The following is a 14,599-nucleotide window of genomic DNA, read 5'->3' on the forward strand; positions in this document are numbered from 1 at the left end:
CCCTCCCTTCCCACAATGTCATGAATTCCAGAACTATTGCCCCTCCCCACCAGCTCCAGGAGCAAGTGAGACCCAAGCCCACCCCCCACCCCCGTGTTTCCCAGGGATGGGTGATGGTCCAAGTCAATATGATGCCCATTATCTCTGACCCTGGTCCCCACAGGGGCAGAACTGCAAGACAGAAATAGGATCTTTTTTCTTTTAAGAAATAGGATCTTGTTGGAGCCCCATGATGCAGCCTGACCTGAAGCCAGTGGCCTTACTCCTGCAAGATCCAGTGCAGTGACGAAAGCCAATAAAATCCCTCTCTTTGGTCAACCAACTCTGAGCTGGATTTTCCTTGATCTGTCACTAAAAGAAATGCAATCGACCTTCTCCTTTCTTCACCAAAGTCAGTGCGTGCGTGCGTGCGTGCGTGCGTGCGTGCGTGTGTAACTGCTCCCAGGACGGAGCAGGTGGCGTAGAGAAACAGAGCTGCCCCAAACATGCCACGGGAGGTGTCAGAAGAGCTGAGGCTGCACACGCCTGTCCCCAGGCCCCCTGCCTGACTCACTGTGGTCTCCGGGGATCACATGATGCAGCCCTGCGGCTGCCCCGCATGTCCAGGGGAGGGTGGCTGTCAACAGAAGGCTGGCAAGCCTGGGATCCAGCTCTGGTTCTTAAATCAAGCAGGTTTGGGAATCCATACTAAGGGAGCCTATTTCCAAACCAGGGAAAACTTTGGGCACAGATGTGTTCAATCTTTACTTGCTTCCACAGCCATCCCCACCCTACGCCACCTGCTCTGTCCTGGGCACGTGGCCCCGGGAACCCATTGCCTCGTCCCAGACTCTGCTGCCCTCCGGCTTCTGGTGGGGCTGCCCAGTGGGAGGCTCCGGCTGGAGCCTGGGGAGAATGGGATCCTGCTGGAGCAGAGAGAGGATGGGGTACTGCTCCCGCCTCATGCCTGCTGCTGCCCCGTTAATGGCAGGGCCACGTGCGTCTGAGCACGCATCCCTGAGCAGTGCTCTCCCTGCCCTATACCCCCTAGCGAGGGTGCCAGCTAGCACTCTGTGTGGCTGGTCTCCCAGGACCTTGACACCCCTGTTGAGTCCTTGACCCTGACCACTGTGGGCCCTGCAGGTGCTGCTTTCTCTCAGACGGCTTCTGGAGTTGTTCTGTTTCATGCTTGGGCTTGACAGACAGGCCTGGAGAGAAGGTGAAATTTCTTAGGTCCCTGGAAGTGGGCTTCCAAATGGCCTTGCCAGGTCACACCACAGCTAGCCTGATGTCTCCCGGCCCCTCCTAGGCTATTAGGTAGCCCCCTAGTGAGGTGGGGACTTCCTCCATGAGGCTGGGGGCATGTGGCCCCTGAGAAGGAGGACCCTTTGGCTATGATCCAAGCCCTGGGGCACGTGGCCAGGATTGAGAGGCTTCAGCCACGGCCCACGATTGCCGGTGGAGACCAGCCAGGGGCAGGCCAGAAACCTGACAAGCGTGTTTTCACCGACTGGGTGGTTTCAGCCCCTCTCTGGAGACTGTTTGTGTTTCAGGTCACACTGCTGGCTGCCCCCACACCCTTCTTTCCTCTGCCAAAGTGGCATGGCCTGGCGTCAGGCCTTCAGCAAGCCATCAGCTCCTGCCCCGGGATGCCCAGGGGACACACCTTTTCCTAGTCCAGGTGTTCCCGCACCCCCTGCAGTTCACCCAGCGAGTGGAAGATGGGGTCTCTGTCAGACAGAGCGGCAGCACCTTGTCCAAGGCCACACAGCAAATCAGAAGTTGGGGTGACAAGAAAACTAACCCTCAGCCCAGTACCCTCCCCAGCCCGAACCAATGGCAGGAATGAACACATGGCAGTCTGTGGGCCAAGTCGAGTCCACTGCCTTTTGGGTCCATACAGTGCTGTTGGGGACACAGCCAGCTCATTGCTTCGTACGTCTCCTTAAAGATCTGCAGTCTCAGAAACCCACAGGGGCAGTTCTGCCTGTCCTACAGGGTGGCCATGAGCCAGGACCAATATGACGGAGGCTAGGTAGCCAATTTCATTGTATAAGGCCAGAGGGGCTCATCAGATCATCTACCCCCAGGCCTGAAATACTTACTGGCTCCACCCAGGAAAATGCTGCGTAGGACCCACATCATGACATTCCAGGCCACCTTTCCTCATCAAAGCAAAACAAAACACACAAAGAAATCTAGCGTTGGACACACGCACACCCAAGGGGGCTTCAACAATTGGGGGTGAGGATGGGGGGGTTACTTCCATTATCGTTTCATTTAAAATCCGTCTTAGAAGAAGTACAGCCCGAATGCTCCTTCGGGGCAAGGATGGTGAGACTTCATCTCAGCGTCATGCTTGGTAGAGAGGCAGCAGAGACAGGAAGACCGTCGACAAGCCGGCCTGACACAGTGGGTGGGTGCAACAAGAGATCACACAGGTCAGCGACTGTGAGGGTGGCTCAGGACCGGGCAGGGCTTCATTCTCGTGAACAAAGGTCCGAGGAGTCAGAACTGACCTGCCGGCACTTGACCACCACCACCTCCGTTCGTTTGGTCTTTCCGTGGACTTCCTGAAGCCCTCTCACACTCCCCGCCTAAATCACTGGTAGTGCAGAGGTCAAGGACCTGGCCGGCTGACTGCAAGGTCAAGCAGTTGGAAACACTAGCTTCTCTGTGGGGAAAAACAAAGATGTTGCAATCTGCATCCAGCCTTGGAAACCCCATCGGTTGGTGAGTTCGATTCTGTCCTGTGGGTAGAATAGACTTGACGGGAACGGATTTGGCTATAGACATACGTAGACACGTACACAAGGGTATGAAAACCCCACTGGGGTTCCAGCTCATACAGAGGCTTATTCCAAACATAACATGTTTAAACATGTGTTTGTGATCAGGGCGTGGCAGCCGACAAGTTGCCCCAGTCCGCTTGGTTTCTGGCCTTAGTCTCAGGTGCTTTCCCAAAAAAGGATCCAATCAAAACCATGACTCCTGAGGGGATCTGTTTGGTCAGTTAAATTCAGGGCAGAGGTTCTAAAGCAGCGGTTCTCAACCTATGGGTCTCGTCCCCTTTGGGGGAGGGATCAAACAACCCTTTCACAGGGGTCGCCTAAGACCATCAGAAAACACACAAATATTTCACAATATATAAATTCCATATTGTTTTGTGATTAATCACTATGCTTTAATTATATTTCATTACGTTCAATTTGTAACAATGAAAACACACTCTGCGTATCATATATTTGCATTACAATTCATCACAGTAGCAAAATTGCAGTTATGAAGTAGCAATGAAAATAATTTTATGGTTGGGGGGGGTCACCACAACATGAGGAACTGTATGAAAGGGTCAGGGCATGAGGAAGGTTGAGAACCACTGTTCTAAAGAGTCTAGCAACTGTGGTTTGAAATCCCAACTGGGTAATTTTGACATGTTCTCAAAGGACATGCAACGGGAAGAAAATGTTTATAAAAAAAATAGAAAGAAAGAAAGGAAATTGCCAACTGCACCGGTGAGGAAAAAGTCAAAAGAGTTATGCCAAGAATTGGTTGCCCATCTGATCTGGCTTCAGTCAGACTTCTTTCCGCTCCCCCAACTCACAGAGCATCTAAAAGGGACACCATTTGAGTCCTTTGAGGAAGGCTGAACTGCCGTTTGGACGTGGTGTGAATCCGAGCGCAGAATTCGTCGGGGAGGGTTCAGAGAGACAGAAACATGGCCTTCAGGAGTGCATAGACCCGGGTGGAGGATGTGTCAGCAAACAACAGCTGTGCAGTGGGATAACCGGTTCATAAAGGGTCCGTGGCCCTGCAGCCCCTAGTCTCATGAGAAGTCCGTCTAAATTTGCCTCCTCCTGGCCTACTAGGGGGCACAGATAGGTGCCCCATCGTACACAGCAAAGCACCAAAAGGAGACACCCCTACGGTTAGCCCCTCACCTTGGTCCTTACCCCACAGTAGGGGGCAGAGAGAAACCTTGATACTTTTAAAGGGAACTTCTGAAAATAAAAACAAAAACAAAGCTCACCGCCGTCGTCTATTCCGACTCACACCAAGCCTACAGGACAGAGTAGAACTGCCTCTGTAGGTTTCCGGACCCACGTCTTTACAGGACTAGAAAACTTCCTCTTTCTCCCAAGGAGCAGCTAGCTGGTGGTTTCAAACGTCTGACCTGTGGTTGATAGCCCCTGGCACAACCGCTATGCCACCGGGGCTCCCTGGGGCATGCAAAGGCTCAGGCAAAATGATAGACGACCTTTCTTAGGATGAAGATTTTTATTTATTTTCAAATTCTTATGTTTTATACTTTTTTCATCGATCGAAGTCAGGGTTTTGTTGTTGTTGTTGGAATAAATAATAGATATCTATGGATTAAAAGTTGTTGGGGCCCCGGGAACACATCTCTTGCTCTCCATCTGTGTCCCCCATCCCCGCCCTCCTTGCTACCGCAGGCATGATCTCTTCCAGGTAGACTGCGCAAGACCGTTCGAGGGGCACCCTTGTGTCTGCCATGCCCTGTTCTCCCGCTTGGTTCTCTGCCTGTAAGCCCAGCATCTTGTCCATTGAACGGCTCCTCAGTATCACATGGACGGCGGACTCTACTGCAATCAGAACTTTGAGGACTTTCCAATCTTCCTCTATGACAACAGTGGTCTATCTACAGACTGGCTCTGGCTGAATCTGACTGTCCAGTCGATTTTGATTCATAGCGACCCCATGGGACAGAGTAGAACTGTCCACCCCGCCCTGCCCGCCCCCGTCCTCAGTGGGACGGGATTCTAGGCAGTAATCGTTAAAGAAGCAGATGGTCAAGTTTCTCCTGGAGAGCCCTTGGGTAAGTTTGAATTGAACTTCCAACCTTTTGGTTAGCAACTGAGCACTTAATCATGGCACCACAAGAACGCCTTTGCCCAAATATTAGGCAAGTTTCTGCCCCCTCCTTGCAAAAAAAAAAAAAAATCTTGCGGAAAAGAGGAAGTGCCTTTATATATATGCAAGTTTTTATAAAGGCTCCTCCATTTACCTGCTGCTCTAGGATGCCTTTATTTTAAACAGGGAAGTATTATTTCAGACGACACAATGGCCTACAATGACCCTCAGTGAGTTCCGAGTTTGGACGCCGCATGGCAGCCTCCCAATGGAATTGGTTGGGAAAGAAAAGGAGGCAAGGATATTTAATACAGATGGAGTCGTTTTTTCTGGGGCTACGGCTTCCCAATGGGCCGGGGTTAGATGACACTGTAGATAAACCTTCCGTCTATTACGTGCTTATTGTGGGTAGGGTAAGGGTGTGCCGATCACATCTCTTTGCCAGTCAAATCTTAATCTGTTGTTTTGCTTGTTTGTTTGTTTCCCATCGGGAGCTGCAAGCCCTCCCGTGGGACAGCGCTCTTCCCTCCCCCTTGCTGGGCCTCCTATTTCCATTCCTGAGCAAATCTTTTCTAGATGATCTTAGAAAGCAACTCGTTCCCAAGAAGAGCTTCTGGTCACCGGAAACCAAGAGAACCAACAATGAAGCCCCAGAGTAAAACAAGATAGTTGCAATATGTATGTCCAACAAAGAAGTTGTGTCCGAAATATGTAAAGAACTCCTTCAAAACAATAAGAAGAAAAGGAGATTCGGTAGAAATATGGGTAAAAAGACTTGCCCGGTGCTTCTTCATTTCTTCAAGAAAGAACATCCAAAGGGCCAAAGAGCATGCTCAGCTTCGTTAGCAATCAGGGAAATGCGAATCGAAACCACAAGGCAAAACCACGACCCACTTGCAGCTGAGGTTGGGTGAGTGGCTGTTGAGTTGATTGGCACCCATAGAGACTCCAGGTTAGCACAACGAAACACTGTGCCATCTTTACCACTGCTATGTGTGAGTCCTGCTGGCACAAACGAACCCATCGCATCACTGTTGCAGTCACTGTGTGACTCCATCTCCTTTTCACTCTACCGAGCATGATGTCCTTCTCCAGGGACTGGTCTCTCCCGAAAAAACGGTCCGAAGTATTTGAGACAATGTCTTACCATCCTTGCCTCTAAGGAGCATTCGGGCTGTAACTTCTTCTGAGACAGATTTATCTGTCCTTTTGGCAGTCCACGGTCCTTTCAATATTCCTCAGCAGCACCATAACTCAAATGCACGGCTTCTTCTTTGGTCTTCCTTACTCGATGTCCAACTTTCATATGGAGATGAGGCAGTGGAAAGTACCATGGCGTGAGGTACAGTCCTCAAAGTCACATATTTGCCTTTCAACACTTTAAAGAGGTCTTATGTGGCAGATCTACCCGATGCGATGGGTCCATTGATGTCTGACTGCTGCTCCATGAACATTGACTTTGGATCCAAGCAAAACAAAATCCCGGACAACCTGTCTTTTCTCTGTTTATCATAATGCTACTTATGAGGCTTTTTGTTTTCTTTACATTGAGTTGTGATCCCTACTGAAGACTGCAATCCTTGCTCTTCGTCAGCAATTGCTTTAAATCCTCCTCACTTTCATCAAGCACAGTTGTGGCATCTGCCTATCACAGGTTATGAATAAGCCTTCCCCCAATCTTGATGTAGAGTTCTTCTTCATGCAACCCAATTGCTCTGATGATTTGCTCAGCATAGAGATTGAATAAGTATGGGGAGGGGATACAACCCTGACACCCACCTTTCTTGATTTTAAACCAGGCAGTATTCTTTTACTCTGTTTCCACAATTGCCTCCTGATCCAAGTACAGATTCCACAGGAGCACAACAAAGTGCACTGGAATCCCATTCTTCTCAAGATTTTCCATAGTTTATTATGGGCCGCATAGTTAAATGTCTTGTTATAGTCAATAAAACACAAGGAAACATCTGTTGGCATTCTCTGCTTTCAATCAATATCCATCTGACATAAGCAATAATGCCCCTTATTCCATTTCCTCTTATGTACTCTATTGAGTCATCATTCGTTCAAATGGGTTCAAATAGGGCACTCTTTCACTCAGTTGGCCAGGTAGCTGTCTTCCAAAGTTCTTGGCACAGACCAGTGAGAGCTTCCAGTGCTTCATCAGCTTGTGGAAAGATTTCCATTGGTGTCCGATCCGTTCCTGGAACCTTTGTTTCGGCTAATGTCTTCAGTGGAGCTTTGACTTCTTGCTTCAGCACCACTGATTCTTGCTCGTATGCTACCTCTTGAAATGGTTGGACGTTGATCACCGTGGGTCTTTTTGGTACAGTGACTGTGTATTCTTTCCATCTTCTTTCCATTAGTGCTCAATGAGTCAAATCTGTTCAGTCTCGAAATTCAGGTAGGATAGACTCAAGGTTTTTGACTCTCATGGATTTGTCTTCATTTTCTTCAACTTCAGTCGGAAAAGACAAGCAACTGATGGTCTGTTCCACAGGGAGCCTTTGGCTTGGTTTGAGCTGCTGGTATTGGACTTCTCCATCGGCTCTTCCCACAGATGTAATCAATTTGATTTCCGTCTATTCCTTCTGGAGAATTCAACGTGTATCATCACGTTTTTTGTGTTGTCGAAAAAAGGTATTTGCAATGATGAAATCATTGGTCTTGCAAAATTCTATCATGTGATCATGTGATTGCCAGCTTCATTTTGATCACCAAGGCCGTATTTTCCAACAGCAGTTTGTTTCCAACTTTTGCATTTCAATTGCTAATAATTATCAATGTATCTTGATTACATATTTGGTCAATTTCAGACTGAAGACTTTGTAGAATTCTTCAATTTTTGGTGCACCAATTTGAATAATAGCTGTATTGACTGGATTTCTTCGTATGCAGAGAGATAATATTCTATCACAGACAGCATTATACTTCAAAATCTATCTTGAAATGTCAAGATAGACCTTGAAGTGTTATATGGATAAACCTATATATATTTATCAACATACATATATATAAAAACTTATTTTGCTCCTCTAAAGAACCCATCCCAAAACATTTGGTGGAAAATTGGACGTCAGAAGGGTCATGCTAAAATTAGAACCTAATTGTTTGATAGAATATAATGAATGAGATAAGGGTATATTTCTAACGTGATATTTTCTTTACGATATGATTTTAAAGTCTATGTTGTTGCTGTCGTTAGGTGGTGCCAAGTCTTCCCCAACTCAGAGTGACCTTTTGTGTAACAGAGTGAAATGTTACCCGGGCCTGCACTACCTTCATAACTGCTGGCATGTTCAAGTTCATTGTTGTGGCTTTTGTACCAAGTCCTCACATTGAGAGTTTCCTGCATTTTTTGCTGATGCTTTACTTGACCGTACACAATGTCCTTTTCCAGAAATTTAGTTTTCTTGGTGGTTTCCAAAAGAAGTGACCTGTTCTCATGACAAAGGAACATTCTGGTTCCATTTCTTCTATAATGCATTTGTTCATTCAATATTTCTTACCAACACTACAGTTTGAATATGACAGGCACGGGTTTTGATTTCCCCTGGGGAATGCTGGGCAGTGACACAGAACACCCACCTTAGTTTTCCCACCTGAGAGGGAGGAGGCTGATTCGTGAACACCAGCTCCCAGGAACCATCGCTTGCCACTCCCCAAGTGCTAATTCCCTGGCTCCCCTGGCTTGCCTCACGAGTGGACAGGGCCTCCTTCCACTGCGAGATGAACCCTCATGTGGTGAGATAGTGGAGTTGGCAGTTGGAAGTCAGACCAGCTACCCTGGAACAGTAGGGGCTCAGAGACAGACTGCTCTACCCTGCCATTCTGTGATTCTCCTTGTGTGAACCAGAGAGCAAAGGCGTCATAGCTGGGGGCGGGTGTTGCTTCTTTCACTAGCTCATCTCACTGCAGCCACAGAGGCGTGGCTGCAGTGTCTCCACAGATCCATGCCTTTCCAGAAATCATTCCCTCTCCAGTCACACCAACATTTGGTTTGCCCCAGGCTCCAAATCTACATGCCATGGTCGGGACATTAGTGTGAATTGTACTCTTCTTTCTACTTTTAGGTTCACTTAACAAATTTCAGAGAAGGCAGTAGGAAAGTGGAAGGGACATCTCTGATCAGGAATGCCCAGATGACCACGAGACTCTCCTACCCAGCAGGCCGATGATGGATTTCCAGAGTGCCAGGCAAACTAACTGAGGGATACAGAAAGATTTCCCAAGTTGTCACCTGCTTGCTAGTGCAAGGTGTTAGGTCAGCTGCTTAGAGATTATCTCCCTGAGGGCATCAGCCATATAGAGCAATCAGACACTATTGTCTGTCCCACCATAGATGGGGCTCACACCCTACTGATAAGGATAGTGGATTGTTTCGCTGAAGGGGAGCCCAGAGACAAAGTCAAGCCAGATCAAGGTGAATCAAAGTTAGACTGCTATCTTGAATCTAAGATCCGTCCACCATGTCACATGTGTACCCCTAGTCCTTCCCCTTCCTATTGCGTGTACACCCCTAAACCACCCCCTTCCCATTGCTTCTATTGCCTACGGTACAACCCCTTCCTGTTATATATGTGCTTACCTGTAATCAGGGGGACTTGCATACCCCTAAGGATATATAAGCCTTGGTGAGAAATATATTCTCACCTCCTCTCTCTGTGAGGACTTGGCTGCCGAGATCATGGCCGTCCCGGAGGTGAGCATGCTACTATAAAATGTGTCTGACCCCTTTATTCTCTCTCCTACTCTCTTTGACTTTACTGTGCTCTTTATGTATTAGAACCATACAACTGAGCCTACGAACCCTGCGATTGTCAGAGGCTGGCTTATTCCAACGGCTCTCCAGGTCCTAATCTCCATGGGAGTCCCTCGAGGTTCATGTCGACCTTCTGGTCTACAACAAGGCCAGCTGTTTTCACTCACCAGGTGTGTGGTCACGTCTCACGGCAGCAGTAGGAAACCCAGCGAGCTGGGGGTGGGGTGTCCTACATTCTGTAGCTGGGCAGGGCTGGAGCCATATGGCTTCCCAGAGCCCTGAGCGCTAACACACCTTCTCCTTCCTCCCCGCCCCTTCCTGCCGCCAGCTCTTCATCTTTAACCGCAGCTGCAGACAAGATCGCATCCTGTCTTCCCCTCAACACGAGGTTATCAACATCTCCCCTACCTCCTGAGAAATGCTCGTAAACTTTGAGAATGGGTATTGCAGGAGGCTTTGTTGTGGTAGCTTTCCCTCCTGTGATGATGACTCGCTGCCATCAAGTAGATTCGGGCTCAAAGTGGCCCTGGAGGACAAGGTAGACTTGCCCCCTTGGGCTTCTGAGACTGTCACTGTGGATGGGGGTAGAAAGCCCCTCTTCTCCCGGGCGATCACAGAGTTGTAGAGACATGAGAACAAACTCAAAAACACAGAGAAGAAAACAACAATCCTCTGAAGCCCTGCAGTGGTTCTGGGGTGCCACCGAGTCCGTTCTGAGTCAGCGAGAGTGGCTGTGTAGGTTGGGCCCTGAGGTGTCTGAGGACAGCAGGAAGCCGTTGCTGTCCAAAGCAGCGGTCAAGAGAGCTTGCAGGCAGGCGTTCGGCCCAAGAAGGCTCTTTGGACCAACCCGCGCCTGGAGGAAACCCCTGTGCTCTTGGTTTCATTGTACTTCAGGATTTCCCGTTTCCTGACCATCTAACCTATTTACAGACCACAATGACCTGCCCCCCTACTCCCAGGGAGGCCCCTACCCCCAGGGAGGCCCCTACTGTACTCCGACCCGGCCTGATCTTGGCTCTCGGCAAGGGCAGTGAATGGGTATCAACTCGTGCCAAGTCCAGTAGACCTGGAGAGTCTGCCAGAGCTTGTTGCTGAGGCTGCCCAGGCCCTGCCTGGGCTCAGCCAACCAACACCACTGCTGTGTGTGCAAGGCGGAGGTGTGGAGGTGAGAGACACAAAGTCCCCTCCCTCTGCTCGGGCCCAGCTTCCTTCCTCATCTCATCGCCTCCCCTCCTCCCCCAGCCCTACCCTCCAGCCACAGGACCAGCCTCTGCCTTTTCCGGACTCAAGGCTTTTTTACTCCTGGGGCTGTTTTTGCCCACTGTGTCCTTGCCTTCGCCCACAGCAATGACATCAGGCCAGGCGTCTCCCTTGTAGCGAACCCCGTTCTGCTGACAAAGTCTTCCTCAACCTTTCGTGGCCCCAATTCACACTTGATCACTTCCAGAAGGCTCTGTCCTCCAAAGACTAGACCCCTGACCCCAACCTGCCCTGGTGTTAGTCTTCAGGAGAGCCCACCAGGAAAAGGCTGTGGGGATCTTAGGCCAAGCAGATCGTGAGGTGGGAATGCTGGTGCACATCGTTTATTGACAATCAGAAACCTGTAAGAAAGTGAGGGGAAAGGCAGGGGACCAAGGAGAGCAGAGAGGAGGCTTCAGAGGTGCCCCAGGTTGATCCCACAGGGAGCTCAGAAGCATGGACAGCACTGTCCAAGTTTCCTCACACAGAGGGGCCGGCCGAGCTGGGCTGCAATACCACCCTCAATCAACCATTGCTCATAATCTCCCAGGAAGCTCCAGGTAAGGTAGCTCTCATCAGCCCAGGGCAATCCCAGGGATACAGACATGGGCTGATAGCAAGGAAGGGTGTCCCAGGCTGGGGATGGGGGGGACACGAGCGAGCGGCATCTGCCACCCAGTGTGAGGTCCTGCGGGCAAGCACCACAGAGCTCAGAAGTGAACACCAGGCAGGCACTGACTTAGTGTCCTACGTGATGAGCTGAGCCTAGGGAGACAGCGGCTTGAGGGGTGGTACTTGCTGACTCCAGGGCTGAGCCAAGGTTGGTGGAGGCTTCCCCTGCCCCACTACCTTACCAGCAGGCCCAGTGCCTATGTCCCTGGGCCTCGTCTCCCTCTGATTATGCGCGCCCCCCCCCCCATCTTCCCCTTGGCTTTATTGTTCAGCACAGCTATAGGCCCAGCAGATATGGCGAAAGTCAATAGCCTCTATTGCAGATGCCTGGACCTTTCTGTGTCTTTGCCCATCGATCACCCTGCCCCCTCTGCCTTTGGGCATCAGCCCTATACAAATCACCACTAGACAAGCAAATGGCTGTGCTAATAGTTGTCATCAAGTTGGTCCCCTATTGGCAACCCCAAGCACAGCAGAAGAAAACCCCCCTGCGCCTGAGCCATCCCCGTGAGAGGGTGCAGTGTGGGCCGTTGTTCAGAGTCCATCTTGATCTGGAGGCTCCCTTGAAACCTGTGCAGCATCGTAGCAATGCACAAGTCTCCACTGACACACAGATGGTGGCTGTGGATGAGGGGCACTGGCCAGGACTAAACCTAGGTCTTCCACACGGGAGGCCAGACGTCTATCCCTGAGCTGCCGCTGTCTTCAGACAGGCAAGCGTTGCTGTTATTATTATTAAGTGTCTCGGACTCATCGCGGCCATACAGAGCACAGAGACACTATCTGGTCCTGTGCTGTGGCGACAATTGGCATGTTTGAGCTCCTTGTGGCAGCCACGTGTCAATCTATCAGAGTTCTTCCTCCTTCCTAGAGCACCCTCTCTTTACCAAGCACGATGACCTGGTTCAGGGGCTGGTCTCTGCTGCATGTGAGACAGAGTCTGGTAGTCTGTGGGACTTTTCAAGATTCCCCTCCAACACCACAATTCTTGTTTTTGTTTTTTTTCTTATTCATGGTCCAGTTTTCGCAGGGAATGACTGTGGTGGGGGTCAGGCACCCCTTCCTCCTCAAACCTTCACTCGATAGCACCTGAAGTCTTGCCGTCAGATTCGGCCACTGCAATATGTCATTTGGTTTCTTGACTGCTGCTTCCATGAGCATTGATTGTAGAGCTCAGTAAAATGAAATCCGTAACCACTTTGATCTTTCCTCCCATTATCCTGATGGTGTCTAGGGGGCCAGGTGGAGGATTTTGGGTATTCTTGACGTTCAGTTATGATCCAGACTGAGGGCTGTAGTCAGAGATCTTGACCCATATGTGCTTCCAGTTCTTTTGGCTTTCAGCAAGCAAGCCTGTGTCATCTGTCTATCGAAGCTGGTAAACGGGCCTTCCTCCGAGCCGGGTACCAGGTTCTTCAGATCATCCTCCTGAGAACAGGTGATCTGCTCCGCATACAGATGGAATGCGTGTGATGAGAGGATGCAATCCTGACACAGAGGGTTTGTTGGTTTGTTTGTTTTCCTGATTGTAAACTATGCAGAATCCTCTTGACTCCAATCTCCAGCTGCTTGCGGTTGTTGGGTGCCCTTGAATGGGTGCTGACTCATAGCCACCACCCTGCGCAAGACCCTGGGATGCCTTAGCTCCACAGTTGCTCCGATGTGTGAGCCATCTTCACGAAGCCTCGTGTCCTTTCCCAGGGACAAAGTACGTGAGATAAAATCTGGACCGTATTCTTCCAGGATAAATGTGTGTGTTCTTTTGGCAGCCCATCGTACTCACCGATACTCTTCTCCAGCCCCATAACCCAAAGGCACTGATCCGTCTTCAGACTTCTTCGTCCTGTATAGAGCGGTACATTCCACAGCTTGCCCAGGGAGCCTACCCTTAGGATTTGAGAGATTGTCAGAGAATATTGAAGCAGAGATCTCAGAGGTCGTCCCTAATTAGCCAGTCGGTTCCCTCCTGATAGCCTGTTTCTCTGGCACCCTTTCTTTCAGGAAAGTATCCTGCCCCAACAACTGATAGCTCTATCCAGGTGTGGCCCCGCTGAACATGCTGCGGAGAAAGGACACTTGTGACCTACAACTGACCTTGGAATAAAAGAATATTGGGCAGGGAACAAAGAGTCACAGGAAAAGGATCAGCACGACTCCAATATTTACAAGTGCGGAGCCTGACCAGCCATTTCCAGGCCAAGAATCATAAACCTGCACGTTCATGATCATTCTTTGGAAATCTGCTATGTAGATGCTATTCATAGTCTATTCATAGCCCCCTCAATTCCTGGTATACACATGTAAAGCTGCAAATCCCATTTTTTTTTCATTGCTTTTTGTTGTAAGTCCCTTGTTGCTCCCTGCTTGATCAACCAAAGTAAATCTCTCCTCCCTTTCCCACTCCTGCGGTCTTTGTCCTGTTTTCTTGCTTTGTTACCACCAAGCAAGCCCTGGGCTGGTAACACCCTTGTTCTGTTTGATTGACTGCCTCTTGGTCTATGTACAGATAGCTCATGAACACACCCAAGTGTTCTGGAGTTCACATTTAGTTTGTTATGAGTCACACAAATGAAACATCTTTCTGGTATTTTTTGCTTTCAACCAAGATCCATCTGATGTTAGCAGTGTTCTCTCATTCCACATCTTCTTCCCAATCCACCTGGAATTTCTGACAGCTGTCTGTTGATCCTCAGCAACATTTTACTTGCATGCGATATTAATGATACTGTGTGATAACACCTGTATTCAATTGAGTCACCTTTCTCTGGAATGGGCACAAATGGATCTCATCCAGGCAGCTGGCCGGGTCTTCCAAATTTCTTGGCTTAGTCTAGTGAGTGCATCCAGTGTTGCATCAGCTTGTTGAAACATTTCAGCTGGTGTTCTGTCAATCCCTGGAGCCGCATTGTCCACCCGGGCATTCAGAACAGCTGGGGTTTCTTTTTCACCAAACCATCAGTTCTTGAAGTGGCTGAATGTCAACCAATTCTGTTTGGTGCAGCGACTCTACATGTTCCTGTCATCTTCTTTTGATGATTCTCGACCCTTTAATTCTTCATTCATGCATTTCAAGAC

This window comes from Echinops telfairi, unplaced genomic scaffold, assembly GCF_000313985.2.
Source record: "Echinops telfairi isolate 266 unplaced genomic scaffold, ASM31398v2 ScPeMD7_2291;HRSCAF=2852, whole genome shotgun sequence".
NCBI classification, from domain to species: domain Eukaryota; kingdom Metazoa; phylum Chordata; class Mammalia; order Afrosoricida; family Tenrecidae; genus Echinops; species Echinops telfairi.